Below are 16,295 nucleotides of genomic sequence, written 5' to 3'. Positions count from 1 at the left end.
TCTGGAAACCTGTGGCCTGGGAATATGACTGAGGTTTGATGGTGGTACCCTATGGCCTGGCAACATGACTGAAGTTTGATTCTGGATCCTTGTGGCCTGGGAAAATGGCTGAGGCGTGATTCTTGAAAATTGTGGCCTGGGAACATGACATCTGTTTAGATTGTGGAATACTGTGCCCCGGGAACTTGACTGAGCCTTGGTTCTGGGACCCTGTGGACTGGGAAAATGACTGAGGTTTTATTCTGGAACCCTGTAGCCTGGGAATATGACATCGGTGGATTCTGGATCCCTGAGGCCTGGGAATATGAAAACGGTTTGTTTCTGGAACCCTGTGGCCTTGGAACATGCCTGAGGTTTGATGGTGGAAACCTGTGGCCTGACAACATGACTGAGGTTTGTTTCTGGAAGCCTGTTTCCTGGGCACATGACTGAGGTTTGATTCTGGACACCTGTGTCCTGGGAACATGACTGAGATTTGATTGCTGAAACCTGTGGCCTGCGTACATGACTCAGGTTTGCTTCCGGAACCATGTGTCCTGGGAATATGACTGAGGTTTGATTCTGGAAACCTTTGGCCTGGGAAAATGACTGAGGTTTCATTGTGAAAACATGTGGCCTGGAATCATGCCTGAGGTTTGATGGTGGAACACTATGGCCTGGCAAAATGACTGAGGCTTGATTCTGGAACCCTGTGGCCTGGCAAGTTGCCTTAGGTTTGATGGCAGGAACCTGTGGACTGGCAACATGACTGAGGTTTGATTGTGGAACCCTGTGGCCTGGGAACATGACTGGGATTTTATTTCTGAAACCTGTGTCCAGGGAACATGACATTGGTTTGATTCTGGAACGCTGTGTCCTGGGAACACGACTGAGGTTTGATTCTGGAACCATGTGGCCTGGGAATATGACTGAGGTTTGATTCTGGAAACCTTTGGCCTGGGAAAATGACTGAGGTTTCATTGTGGAAACATGGGGCCTGGGATCATGACTGAGGTTTGATGGTGGAACCCTGTGAACGGGGAACATGACTGAGGCCTGATACTGGCACCCCGTGGCGTGGGAACATGACATTGGTTTGATTCTGGAGCCCTGTTTACTGGGAACATGACTGAGGTTTGATGGTGGAACCCTGTGGCCTGGCAACAGGAATGTGGTTTGATTGTCGAACATTCTGGCCTGGGAATATGACTGAGGCTTAATGGTGGAACCGTGGTCTGGCAACAGGACTGAGGTTTGATTGAGGAAACCTCTGGTCTGGGAATATGACTGAGGTTGAATTGTCGAACCCTGTGGCCTGGGAACATGACTGGGATTTTATTTCTGAAACCTGTGTCCAGGGAACATGACTGTGGTTTTATTCTGGAAACCTGTGTCCTGGGAAAACGACTGAGGTTTGATTCTGGAACCATGTGTCCTGGGAATATGACTGAGGTTTGATTCTGGAAACCCTTGGCCTGGGAAAATGACTAAGGTTTCACTGTGGAAACATGGGGCCTGGGATCATGACTGAGGTTTGATGGTGGAACACTATGGCCTGGCAAAATAACTGAGGCTTGATTCTGGAACCCTGTGGCCTGGCAAGTTGGCTGAGGTTTGATGGCAGAAACCTGTGGACTGGCAACATGACTGAGGTTTGATTGTGGAACCCTGTGGCCAGGGAACATGACTGGGATTTTATTTCTGAAACCTGTGTCCAGGGAACATGACTGAGGTTTGATTCTGAAACCCTGTGTCCTGGGAACACAAGTGAGGTTTGATTCTGGAACCATGTGGCCTGGGAATATGACTGAGCTTTGATTCTGGATACCATTGGCCTGGGAAGATGACTGATGTTAGAGTGTGGAATCCTGTGGCCTGGGAACATGACATCGGTTTGGATTCTGGTACCCTGTAGCCTGGGAACATGAAATCGGTTTGATTCTGGAAACCTGTGGCCTGGGAATATGACTGAGGTTTGATGGTGGTACCCTATGGCCTGGCAACATGACTGAAGTTTGATTCTGGATCCCTGTGGCCTGGGAACATGGCTGAGGCGTGATTTTTGAAAATTGTGGCCTGGAAACATGACATCTGTTTATATTGTGGAATACTGTGCCCCGGGAACTTGAATGAGCCTTGGTTCTGGAACCCTGTGGACTGGGAACATAACTGAGGACTGATTCTGGAAGCCTGTGGCCTGGGAATATGAGAACTGTTTGATTCTGGAACCCTGTGGCCTGGGAACATGTCTGAAGTTTGATGGTGGAAACGTGTGGCCTGGCAACATGACTGAGGTTTGATTCTGGAAGACTGTGACCAGGGAACATGATATCGGGTTTATTCTGGAAACCTGTGTCCTGGGAACAAGACTGAAGTTTGATTCTGGAACCGTGTGGCCTGGGAACATGACTGAGGTTTGTTTTTGGAAGCCTGTTCCCTGGGAACATGACTGAGGTTTGATTCTGGACACCTGTGTCCTGGGATCATGACTGAGGTTTGATTTTTGATACCTGTGGCCTGCGAACATGACTCAGGTTTGATTCTGGAACCATGTGTCCTGGGAATATGACTGAGGTTTGATTCTGGAAACCTTTGGCCTGGGAAAATGACTGAGGTTTCATTGTGGAAACATGGGGCCTGGGATCATGACTGAGGTTTGATGGTGGAACACTACGGCCTGGCAAAATGACTGAGGCTTGATTCTGGAACCCTGTGGCCTGGCAAGTTGACTGAGGTATGATGGCAGAAACCTGTGGACTGGCAACATGACTGAGGTTTGATTGTGGAACCCTGTGGCGTGGCAAGATAACTTAGGTTTGATTGTGGAACACTATGGCCTGGGAACATGACTGAGGCTTCATGGTGGAACCGTGGTCTGGCAACAGGACTGAGGTTTGATTGTGGAACCCTCTGGCCTGGGAATATGACTGAGGCTTAATTGTGGAACCCTGTGGCCTGGGAACATGACTGGGATTTTATTTCTGAAACCTGTGTCCAGGGAACATGACTGAGGTTTTATTATGGAACCCTGTGTCCTGGGAACACGACTGAGGTTTGATTCTGGAAACCATTGGCCTGGGAAGATGACTGATGTTAGAGTGTGGAATCCTGTGGCCTGGGAACATGACATCGGTTTGGATTCTGGTACCCTGTTGCCTGGGAACATGAAATCGGTTTGATTCTGGAAACCTGTGGCCTGGGAATATGACTGAGGTTTGATGGTTGTACCCTATGGCCTGGCAACATGACTGAAGTTTGATTCTGGATCCCTGTGGCCTGGGAACATGTCTGAGGCGTGATTCTTGAAAACTGTGGCCTGGGAACATGACATATGTTTAGATTTTGGAATACTGTGCCCCGGGAAACTGACTGAGCCTTGGTTCTGGAACCCTGTGGACTGGGAATATGACTGAGGTTTGATTCTGGATACCATTGGCCTGGGAAGATGACTGATGTTAGAGTGTAGAATCCTGTGGCCTGGAAACATGACATCGGTTTGGCTTATGATACCCTGTTGCCTGGGAAGATGAAATCGGTTTGATTCTGGAAACCTGTGGCCTGGGGATATGACTGAGGTTTGATGGTGGTACCCTATGGCCTGGCAACATGACTGAGGTTTTATTCTGGAACCCTGTAGCCTGGGAACATAACAGAGGATTGATTCTGGAACCCTGTGGCCTGGGAACATGACATCAGTGTATTCTGGATCCCTGTGGCCTGGGAACATGACATCTGTTTAGATTGTGGAATACTGTGCCCCGGGAACCTGACTGAGCCTTGGTTCTGGAACCCTGTGGACTGGGAACATGACTGAGGTTTTACTCTGGAACCCTGTAGCCTGGGAACCTGATATCGGTGGATTCTGGATCCCTGAGGCCTGGGAATATGAAAATGGTTTGATTCTGGAACCCTGTGGCCTGGGAACATGCCTGAAGTTTGATGGTTGAAACCTGTGGCCCGGCAACATGACTGAGGTTTGTTTCTGGAAGCCTGTACCTTGGGCACATGACTGAGGTTTGATTCTGGACACCTGTGTCCTGGGATCATGACTGAGGTTTGATTGTTGATACCTGTGGCCTGCGAACATGACTCAGGTTTGATTCTGGAACCATGTGTCCTGGGAATATGACTGAGGTTTGATTCTGGAAAACTTTGGCCTGGGAAAATGACTGAGGTTTCATTGTGGAAACATGTGGCCTGGAATCATGACTGAGGTTTGATGGTGGAACCCTGTGGCCTGGCAACATGATTGAGGTTTCAGAGTGGAACCCTCAGGCTTGGGAACATGAGTGAGGCTTGATGGTGGAAACCAGTGGCCTGGCAACATGACTGAGGTTTGATGGTGGAACCCTGTGGCTTGGCAAGATAACTTAGGTTTGATTGTGGAACACTCTGGCCTGGGAACATGACTGAGGCTTGATGGTGGAACCGTGGTCTGGCAACAGGACTGAGGTTTGATTGTGGAACCCTCTGGTCTGGGAATATGACTGAGGTTTAATTGTGGAACCCTGTGGCCTGGGAACATGACTGGGATTTTATTTCTGAAACCTGTGTCCAGGGAACATGACTGAGGTTTTATTCTGGAACCCTGTGTCCTGGAAACACGACTGAGGTTTGATTCTGGAAACCATTGGCCTGGGAAGATGACTGATGTTAGAGTGTGGAATCCTGTGGCCTGGGAACATGACATCGGTTTGGATTCTGGTACCCTTTTGCCTGGGAACATGAAATCGGTTTGATTCTGGAAACATGTGGCCTGGGAATATGACTGAGGTTTCATGGTTGTACTCTATGGCCTGGCAACATGACTGAAGTTTGATTCTGGATCCCTGTGGCCTGGGAACATGACTGAGGAATGATTCTTGAAAACTGTGGCCTGGGAACATGACATATGTTTAGATTTTGGAATACTGTGCCCCGGGAACCTGACTGAGCCTTGGTTCTGGAACCCTGTGGACAGGGAACATGACTGAGGTTTTATTCTGGAACCCTGTTGCCTGGGAACATGACAGAGGATTGATTCTGGATCCCTGTGGCCTGGGAACATGACATCGGTGGATTCTGGAACCCTGAGGCATGGGAACATGACATCTGTTTAGATTGTGTAATACTCTGCCCCGGGAACCTGACTGAGCCTTGGTTCTGGAACCCTGTGGACTGGGAACATGAATGAGGTTTTATTCTGGAACTCTGTAGCCTGGGAACATAACTGAGGATTGATTCTGGAACCCTGTGGCCTGGGAACATGATATCGGTGGATTCTGGAACCCTGTGGCCTGGGAATATGAGAACGGTTTGATTCTGGAACCCTGTGGCCTGGGAACATGTCTGAGGTTTGATGGTGGAAACGTGTGGCCTGGCAACATGACTGAGGTTTGATTCTGGAAGACTGTGACCAGCGAACATGACATCTGTTTAGATTTCGGAATACTGTGCACCGGGAAACTGACTGAGCCTTGGTTCTGGAACCCTGTGGAGTGGGAACATGACTGAGGTTTTATTCTGGAACCCTTTAGCCTGGGAACATAACAAAGGATTGATTCTGGAACCCTGTGTCCTGGGAACATGACATCGGTGGATTCTGGAACCCTGAGGCCTGGGAACATGACATCTGTTTAGATTGTGGAATACTGTGCCCCGGAAACCTGACTGAGCCTTGGTTCTGGAACCCTGTGGACTGGGAACATGACTGAGGTTTTATTCTGGAACCCTGTAGCCTGGGAACATAACTGGGGATTGATTCTGGAACCCTGTGGCCTGGGAACATGAAATCGGTGGATTCTGGAACCCTGTGGCCTGGGAAGATGTTTGAGGTTTGATGGTGGAAACCTGTGGCAGGGCAACATGACTGAGGTTTGATTCTGGAACACTGTGACCAGGGAACATGATATCGGGTTGATTCTGGAAACCTGTGTCCTGGGAACAAGACTGAGGTTTGATTCTGGAACCGTGTGGCCTGGGAACATGACTGAGGTTTGTTTCTGGAAGCCTGTTCCCTGGGAACATGACTGAGGTTTGATTCTGGACACCTGTGTCCTGGGATCATGACTGAGGTTTGATTGTTGACACCTGTGGCCTGCGAACATGACTTAGGTTTGACTCTGGAACCGTGTGTCCTGGGAATATGACTGAGGTTTAATTCTGGAAACCTTTAGCCTGGGAAAATGACTGAGGTTTCATTGTGGAAACATGGGGCCTGGGATCATGACTGAGGTTTGATGGTGGAACACTATGGCCTGGCAAAATGACTGAGGCTTGATTCTGGAACCCTGTGGCGTGTCAAGTTGCCTTAGGTTTGATGGCAGAAACCTGTGGACTGGCAACATGACTGAGGTTTGATTGTGGAACCCTGTGGCCTGGGAATATGACTGGGATTTTATTTCTGAAACCTGTGTCCAGGGAACATGACTGAGGTTTGCTTCTGGAACCCTGTGTCCTGGGAACACGACTGAGGTTTGATTCTGGAACCATGTGGCCTGGGAATATGACTGAGGTTTGATTCTGGATACCATTGGCCTGGGAAGATGACTGATGTTAGAGTGTGGAATACTGTGGCCTGGGAACATGACATCGGTTTGGATTCTGGTACCCTGTTGCCTGGGAACATGAAATCGGTTTCATTCTGGAAACCTGTGCCCTGGAATATGACTGAGGTTTGATGGTGGTACCCTATGGCCTGGCAACATGACTGAAGTTTGATTCTGGATCCCTGTGGCCTGGGAACATGGCTGAGGCGTGATTCTTGAAAATTGTGGCCTGGGAACATGACATCTGTTTAGATTGTGGAATACTGTGCCCCGGAAACTTGACTGAGCCTTGGTTCTGGAACCCTGTGGACTGGGAATATGACTGAGGTTTTATTCTGGAACCCTGTAGCCTGGGAATATGACATCGGTGGATTCTGGATCCCTGAGGCCTGGGAATATGAAAACGGTTTGATTCTGGAACCCTGTGGCCTGGGAACATGCCTGAGGTTTGATGGTGGAAACCTGTGGCCTGGCAACATGACTGAGGTTTGTTTCTGGAAGCCTGTTCCCTGGGCACATGACTGAGGTTTGATTCTGGACACCTGTGTCCTGGGAACATGACTGAGGTTTGATTGTGGAACCCTGTGAACGGGGAACATGACTGAGGCCTGATACTGGCACCCCGTGGCGTGGGAACATGACATTGGTTTGATTCTGGAGCCCTGTTTACTCGGAACATGACTGAGGTTTGATGGTTGAACCCTGTGGCCTGGCAACATGATTGAGGTTTCAGAGTGGAACCCTCAGGCTTGGGAACATGAGTGAGTCTTGATGGTGGAAAGCAGTGGCCTGGCAACATGACTGAGGTTTGATGGTGGAACCCTGTGGCTTGGCAAGATGACTTAGTTTTGATTGTGGAACACTCTGGCCTGGGAACATGACTGAGGCTTGATGGTGGAACCGTGGTCTGGCAACAGGACTGAGGTTTGATTGTGGAACCCTCTGGCCTGGGAATATGACTGAGGTTTAATTGTGGAACCCTGTGGCCTGGGAACATGACTGGGATTTTATTTCTGAAACCTGTGTCCCGGGAGCATGACTGAGGTTTTATTCTGGAACCCTGTGTCCTGGGAACACGACTGAGGTTTGATTCTGGAAACCATTGGCCTGGGAAGATGACTGATGTTAGAGTGTGGAATCCTGTGGCCTGGGAACATGACATCGGTTTGGATTCTGGTACCCTGTTGCCTGGGAACATGAAATCGGTTTGATTCCGGAAACCTGTGGCCTGGGAATATGACTGAGGTTTGATGGTGGTACCCTATGGCCTGGCAACATGACTGAAGGTTGATTCTGGATCCCTGTGGCCTGGGAACATGACTGAGGCGTGATTCTTGAAAACTGTGGCCTGGGAACATGACATCTGTTTAGCTTGTGGAATACTGTGCCCCGGGAACCTGACTGAGCCTTGGTTCTGGAACCCTGTGGACTGGGAACATGACTGAGGTTTTATTCTGGAACCCTGTGGCCTGGGAACATGACAGAGGATTGATTCTGGATCCCTGTGGCCTGGGAACATGACATCGGTGGATTCTGGAAACCTGAGGCCTGGGAACATGACATCTGTTTAGGTTGTGTAATACTCTGCCCCGGTAACCTGACTGAGCCTTGGTTCTGGAACCCTGTGGACTGGGAACATGACTGAGGTTTTATTCTGGAACTCTGTAGCCTGGGAACATAACTGAGGATTGATTCTGGAACCCTGTGGCCTGGGAACATGATATCGGTGCATTCTGGAACCCTGTGGCTTGGGAATATTAGAACGGTTTGATTCTGGAACCATGTGTCCTGGGAATATGACTGAGGTTTGATTTTGGAAACCCTTGGCCTGGGAAAATGACTGAGGTTTCATTGTGGAAACATGGGGCCTGGGATCATGACTGAGGTTTGACGGTGGAACACTATGGCATGGCAAAATGACTGAGGTTTGATTCTGGAACCCTGTGGCCTGGCAAGTTGACTGAGGTTTGATTGCAGAAACCTGTGGACTGGCAACATGACTGAGGTTTGATTGTGGAACCCTTTGCCCTGGGAACATGACAGGGATTTTATTTCTGAAACATGTGTCCAGGGAACATGACTGAGGTTTGATTCTGGAACCCTGTATCCTGGGAACACGACTGAGGTTTGATTCTGGAACCATGTGGCCTGGGAATATGACTGAGGTTTGATTCTGGATACCATTGGCCTGGGAAGATGACTGATGTTAGAATGTGGAATCCTGTGGCCTGGGAACATGACATCGGTTTGGATTCTGATACCCTGTTGCCTGGGAACATGAAATCGGTTTGATTCTGGAAACCTGTGGCCTGGGAATATGACTGAGGTTTGATGGTGGAAACCTGTGGCCTGGCAACATGACTGAGGTTTGATTCTGGAAGACTGTGACCAGGGAACCTGATATCGGGTTTATTCTGGAAACCTGTTTCCTGGGAACAAGACTGAGGTTTGATTCTGGAACCCTGTGGCCTGGGAACATGACTGAGGTTTGTTTCTGGAAGCCTGTTCCCACGGCACATGACTGAGGTTTGATTCTGGACACCTGTGTCCTGAGAATATGCCTGAGATTTGATTGCTGAAACCTGTGGCCTGCGAACATGACTCAGGTTTGCTTCCGGAACCATGTGTCCTGGGAATATGACTGAGGTTTGATTCTGGAAACCTTTGGCCTGGGAAAATGACTGAGGTTTCATTGTGGAAACATGTGGCCTGGAATCATGACTGAGGTTTGATGGTGGAACACTATGGCCTGGCAAAATGACTGAGGCTTGATTCTGGAACCCTGTGGCCTGTCAAGTTGCCTTAGGTTTGATGGCAGAAAAATGTGGACTGGCAACATGACTGAGGTTTGATTGTGGAACCCTGTGAACGGGGAACATGACTGAGGCCTGATACTGGCACCCCGTGGCGTGGGAACATGACATTGGTTTGATTCTGGAGCCCTGTTTACTCGGAACATGACTGAGGTTTGATGGTTGAACCCTGGGGCCTGGCAACATGATTGAGGTTTCAGAGTGGAACCCTCAGGCTTGAGAACATGAGTGAGTATTGATGGTGGAAAGCAGTGGCCTGGCAACATGACTGAGGTTTGATGGTGGAACCCTGTGGCTTGGCAAGATGACTTAGTTTTGATTGTGGAACACTCTGGCCTGGGAACATGACTGAGGCTTGATGGTGGAACCGTGGTCTGGCAACAGGACTGAGGTTTGATTGTGGAACCCTCTGGCCTGGGAATATGACTGAGGTTTAATTGTGGAACCCTGTGGCCTGGGAACATAACTGGGATTTTATTTCTGAAACCTGTGTCCAGGGAGCATGACTGAGGTTTTCTTCTGGAACCCTGTGTCCTGGGAACACGACTGAGGTTTGATTCTGGAAACCATTGGCCTGGGAAGATGACTGAGCTTTGATGGTGGTACCCTATGGCCTGGCAACATGACTGAAGTTTGATTCTGGATCCCTGTGGCCTGGGAACATGGCTGAGGCGTGATTCTTGAAAATTGTGGCCTGGGAACATGACATCTGTTTAGATTGTGGAATAATGTGCCCCGGGAACTTGACTGAGCCTTGGTTCTGAAACCCTGTGGACTGGGAATATGACTGAGGTTTTATTCTGGAACCCTGTAGCCTGGGAATATGACATCGGTGGATTCTGGATCCCTGAGGCCTGGGAATATGAAAACGGTTTGATTCTGGAACCCTGTGGCCTGGGAACATGCCTGAGGTTTGATGGTGGAAACCTTTGGACTGGCAACATGACTGAGGTTTGATTGTGGAACCCTGTGAACGGGGAACATGACTGAGGCCTGATACTGGCACCCCGTGGCGTGGGAACATGACATTGGTTTGATTCGGTAGCCCTGTTTACTCGGAACATGACTGAGGTTTGATGGTTGAACCCTGTGGCCTGGCAACATGATTGAGGTTTCAGAGTGGAACCCTCAGGCTTGGGAACATGAGTGAGTCTTGATGGTGGAAACCAGTGGCCTGGCAACATGACTGGGATTTTTTTTCTGAAACCTGTGTCCAGGGAGCATGACTGAGGTTTTATTCTGGAACCCTGTGTCCTGGGAACACGACTGAGGTTTGATTCTGGAAACCATTGGCCTGGGAAGATGACTGATGTTAGAGTGTGGAATCCTGTGGCCTGGGAACATGACATCGGTTTGGATTCTGGTACCCTGTTGCCTGGGAACATGAAATCGGTTTGATTCCGGAAACCTGTGGCCTGGGAATATGACTGAGGTTTGATGGTGGTACCCTATGTCCTGGCAACATGACTGAAGGTTGATTCTGGATCCATGTGGCCTGGGAACATGACTGAGGCGTGATTCTTGAAAACTGTGTCCGGGGAACATGACATCAGTTTAGATTGTGGAATACTGTGCCCCGGGAACCTGACGGAGCCTTGGTTCTTCAACCCTGTGGACTGGGAACATGACTGAGGTTTTATTCTGGAACCCTGTAGCCTGGGAACATAACAGAGGATTGATTCTGGAACCCTGTGGATTGGGAACATGACATCGGTGGATTCTGGAACCCTGAGGCCTGGGAACATAACATCTGTTTAGATTGTGGAATACTGTGCCCCGTTAAACTGAGTGAGCCTTGGTTCTAGAACCCTGTGGACTGGGAACATGAGTGAGGTTTTATTCTGGAACTCTGTAGCCTGGGAACATAACAGAGGATTGATTCTGGAACCCTGTGGCCTGGGAACATGAAATCGGTGGATTCTGGAACCCTGTGGCCTGGGAATATGAGAACGGTTTGATTCTGGAACCCTGTGGCCTGGGAACATGTCTGAGGTTTGATGGTGGAAAAATGTGGCCTGCCAAAATGACTGAGGTTTGATTCTGGAAGACTGTAACCAGGGAACCTGATATCGGGTTTATTCTGGAAACCTGTGTCCTGGGAACAAGACTGAGGTTTGATTTTGGAACCCTGTGGCCTGGGAATATGACTGAGGTTTGTTTCTGGAAGCCTGTTCCTTCGGCACATGACTGAGGTTTGATTCTGGACACCTGTGTCCTGGGAACATGCCTGAGATTTGATTGCTAAAACCTGTGGCCTGCGAACATGACTCAGGTTTGCTTCCAGAAACATGTGTCCTGGGAACATGCCTGAGATTTGATTGCTGAAACCTGTGGCCTGCGAACATGACTCAGGTTTGCTTCCGGAACCATGTGTCCTGGGAATATGACTGAGGTTTGATTCTGGAAACCTTTGGCCTGGGAAAATGACTGAGGTTTCATTGTGGAAACATGTGGCCTGGAATCATGACTGAGGTTTCATGGTGGAACACTATGGCCTGGCAAAATGACTGAGGCTTGATTCTGGAACCCTGTGGCCTGGCAAGTTGCCTTAGGTTTGATGGCAGAAACCTGTGGACTGGCAACATGACTGAGGTTTGATTGTGGAACCCTGTGAACGGGGAACATGACTGAGGCCTGATACTGGCACCCCTTGGCGTGGGAACATGACATTGGTTTGATTCTGGAGCCCTGTTTACTCGGAACATGACTGAGGTTTGATGGTGGAACCCTGTGGCCTGGCAACATGATTGAGGTTTCAGAGTGGAACCCTCAGGCTTGGGAACATGAGTGAGTCTTGATGGTGGAAACCAGTGGCCTGGCAACATGACTGAGTTTTGATGGTGGAACCCTGTGGCTTGGCAAGATGACTTAGTTTTGATTGTGGAACACTCTGGCCTGGGAACATGACTGAGGCTTGATGGTGGAACCGTGGTCTGGCAACAGGACTGAGGTTTGATTGTGGAACCCTCTGGCCTGGGAATATGACTGAGGTTTAATTGTGGAACCCTGTGGCCTGGGAACATGACTGGGATTTTATTTCTGAAACCTGTGTCCAGGGAGCATGACTGAGGTTTTATTCTGGAACCCTGTGTCCTGGGAACACGACTGAGGTTTGATTCTGGAAACCTTTGGCCTGGGAAGATGACTGATGTTAGAGTGTGGAATCCTGTGGTCTGGGAACATGACATCGGTTTGGATTCTGGTACCCTGTTGCCTGGGAACATTAAATCGGTTTAATTCCGGAAACCTGTGGCCTGGGAATATGACTGAGGTTTGATGGTGGTACCCTATGGCCTGGCAACATGACTGAAGGTTGATTCTGGATCCCTGTGGCCTGGGAACATGACTGAGGCGTGATTCTTGAAAACTGTGGCCTGGGAACATGACATCTGTTTAGATTGTGGAATACTGTGCCCCGGGAACCTGACTGAGCCTTGGTTCTGGAACCCTGTGGACTGGGAACATGACTGAGGTTTTATTCTGGAACCCTGTAGCCTGGGAATATGACATCGGTGGATTCTGGATCCCTGAGGCCTGGGAATATGAAAACGGTTTGATTCTGGAACCCTGTGGCCTGGGAACATGCCTGAGTCTTGATGGTGGAAACCAGTGGCCTGGCAACATGACTGAGGTTTGATGGTGGAACCCAGTGGCTTGGCAAGATGACTTAGTTTTGATTGTGGAACACTCTGGCCTGGGAACATGACTGACGTTTAATTGTGGAACCCTGTGGACTGGGAACATGACTGGGATTTTATTTCTGAAACCTGTGTTCAGGGAGCATGACTGAGGTTTTATTCTGGAACCCTGTGTCCTGGGAACACGACTGAGGTTTGATTCTGGAAACCATTGGCCTGGGAAGATGACTGATGTTAGAGTGTGGAATCCTGTGGCCTGGGAATATGAAATCGGTTTGATTCCGGAAACCTGTGGACTGGGAATATGACTGAGGTTTGATGGTGGTACCCTATGGCCTGGCAACATGACTGAAGGTTGATTCTGGATCCCTGTGGCCTGGGAACATGACTGAGGCGTGATTCTTGAAAACTGTGGCCTGGGAACATGACATCTGTTTAGATTGTGGAATACTGTGCCCCGGGAACCTGACTGAGCCTTGGTTCTGGAACTCTGTGGACAGGGAACATGACTGAGGTTTTATTCTGGAACCCTGTAGCCTGGGAACATAACAGAGGATTGATTCTGGAACCCTGTGGCCTGGGAACATGACATCGGTGGATTCTGGAACCCTGAGGCCTGGGAACATGACATCTGTTTAGATTGTGGAATACTGTGCCCCGTTAAACTGAGTGAGCCTTGGTTCTAGAAGCCTGTGGACTGGGAACATGAATGAGGTTTTATTCTGGAACTCTGTAGCCTGGGAACATAACAGAGGATTGATTCTGTAACCCTGTGGCCTGGGAACATGAAATCGGTGGATTCTGGAACCCTGTGGCCTGGGAATATGAGAACGGTTTGATTCTGGAACCCTGTGGCCTGGGAACATGTCTGAGGTTTGATGGTGGAAACCTGTGGCCTGGCAACATGACTGAGGTTTGATTCTGGAAGACTGTGACCAGGGAACCTGATATCGGGTTTATTCTGGAAACCTGTGTCCTGGGAACAAGACTGAGGTTTGATTCTGGAACCCTGTGGCCTGGGAACATGACTGAGGTTTGTTTCTGGAAGCCTGTTCCCTCGGCACATGACTGAGGTTTGATTCTGGACACCTGTGTCCTGGGAACATGCCTGAGATTTGATTGCTGAAACCTGTGGCCTGCGAACATGACTCAGGTTTGCTTCCGGAACCATGTGTCCTGGGAATATGACTGAGGTTTGATTCTGGAAACCTTTGGCCTGGGAAAATGACTGAGGTTTCATTGTGGAAACATGGGGCCTGGGATCATGACTGAGGTTTGATGGTGGAACACTATGGCCTGGCAAAATGACTGAGGCTTGATTCTGGAACCCTGTGGCCTGGCAAGTTGCCTTAGGTTTGATGGCAGAAACCTGTGGACTGGCAACATGACTGAGGTTTGATTGTGGAACCCTGTGAACGGGGAACATGACTGAGGCCTGATACTGGCACCCCGTGGCGTGGGAACATGACATTGGTTTGATTCTGGAGCCCTGTTTACTCGGAACATGACTGAGGTTTGATGGTTGAACCCTGGGGCCTGGCAACATGATTGAGGTTTCAGAGTGGAACCCTCAGGCTTGAGAACATGAGTGAGTATTGATGGTGGAAAGCAGTGGCCTGGCAACATGACTGAGGTTTGATGGTGGAACCCTGTGGCTTGGCAAGATGACTTAGTTTTGATTGTGGAACACTCTGGCCTGGGAACATGACTGAGGCTTGATGGTGGAACCGTGGTCTGGCAACAGGACTGAGGTTTGATTGTGGAACCCTCTGGCCTGGGAATATGACTGAGGTTTAATTGTGGAACCCTGTGGCCTGGGAACATGACTGGGATTTTATTTCTGAAACCTGTGTCCAGGGAGCATGACTGAGGTTTTATTCTGGAACCCTGGGTCCTGGGAACACGACTGAGGTTTGATTCTGGAAACCATTGGCCTGGGAAGATGACTGATGTTAGAGTGTGGAATCCTGTGGCCTGGGAACATGACATCGGTTTGGATTCTGGTACCCTGTTGCCTGGGAACATGAAATCGGTTTGATTCCGGAAACCTGTGGCCTGGGAATATGACTGAGGTTTGATGGTGGTACCCTATGGCCTGGCAACTTGACTGAAGGTTGATTCTGGATCCATGTGGCCTGGGAACATGACTGAGGCGTGATTCTTGAAAACTGTGTCCGGGGAACATGACATCAGTTTAGATTGTGGAATACTGTGCCCCGGGAACCTGACGGAGCCTTGGTTCTGGAACCCTGTGGACTGGGAACATGACTGAGGTTTTATTCTGGAACCCTGTAGCCTGGGAACATAACAGAGGATTGATTCTGGAACCCTGTGGATTGGGAACATGACATCGGTGGATTCTGGAACCCTGAGGCCTGGGAACATGATATCTGTTTAGATTGTGGAATACTGTGCCCCGTTAAACTGAGTGAGCCTTGGTTCTAGAACCCTGTGGACTGGGAACATGAGTGAGGTTTTATTCTGGAACTCTGTAGCCTGGGAACATAACAGAGGATTGATTCTGGAACCCTGTGGCCTGGGAACATGAAATCGGTGGATGTTGGAACCCTGTGGCCTGGGAATATGAGAACGGTTTGATTCTGGAACCATGTGTCCTGGGAATATGACTGAGGTTTGATTCTGGAAACCCTTGGCCTGGGAAAATGACTGAGGTTTCATTGTGGAAACATGGGGCCTGGGATCATGACTGAGGTTTGACGGTGGAACACTAAGGCATGGCAAAATGACTGAGGTTTGATTCTGGAACCCTGTGGCCTGGCAAGTTGACTGAGGTTTGATGGCAGAAACCTGTGGACTGGCAACATGACTGAGGTTTGATTGTGGAACCCTTTGCCCTGGGAACATGACAGGGATTTTATTTCTGAAACCTGTGTCCAGGGAACATGACTGAGGTTTGATTCTGGAACCCTGTGTCCTGGGAACACGACTGAGGTTTGATTCTGGAACCATGTGGCCTGGGAATATGACTGAGGTTTGATTCTGGATACCATTGGCCTGGGAAGATGACTGATGTTAGAATGTGGAATCCTGTGGCCTGGGAACATGACATCGGTTTGGATTCTGATACCCTGTTGCCTGGGAACATGAAATCGGTTTGATTCTGGAAACCTGTGGCCTGGGAATATGACTGAGGTTTGATGGTTGTACCCTATGGCCTGGCAACATGACTGAAGTTTGATTCTGGATCCCTGTGGCCTGGGAACATGTCTGAGGCGTGATTCTTGAAAACTGTGGCCTGGGAACATGACATATGTTTAGATTTTGGAATACTGTGCCCCGGGAAACTGACTGAGCCTTGGTTCTGGAACCCTGTGGAC

This window comes from Balaenoptera physalus (assembly GCF_965194825.1).
Source record: "Balaenoptera physalus genome assembly, chromosome: 20".
NCBI lineage: Eukaryota > Metazoa > Chordata > Mammalia > Artiodactyla > Balaenopteridae > Balaenoptera > Balaenoptera physalus.
This window is presented reverse-complemented; position numbering follows the sequence as displayed.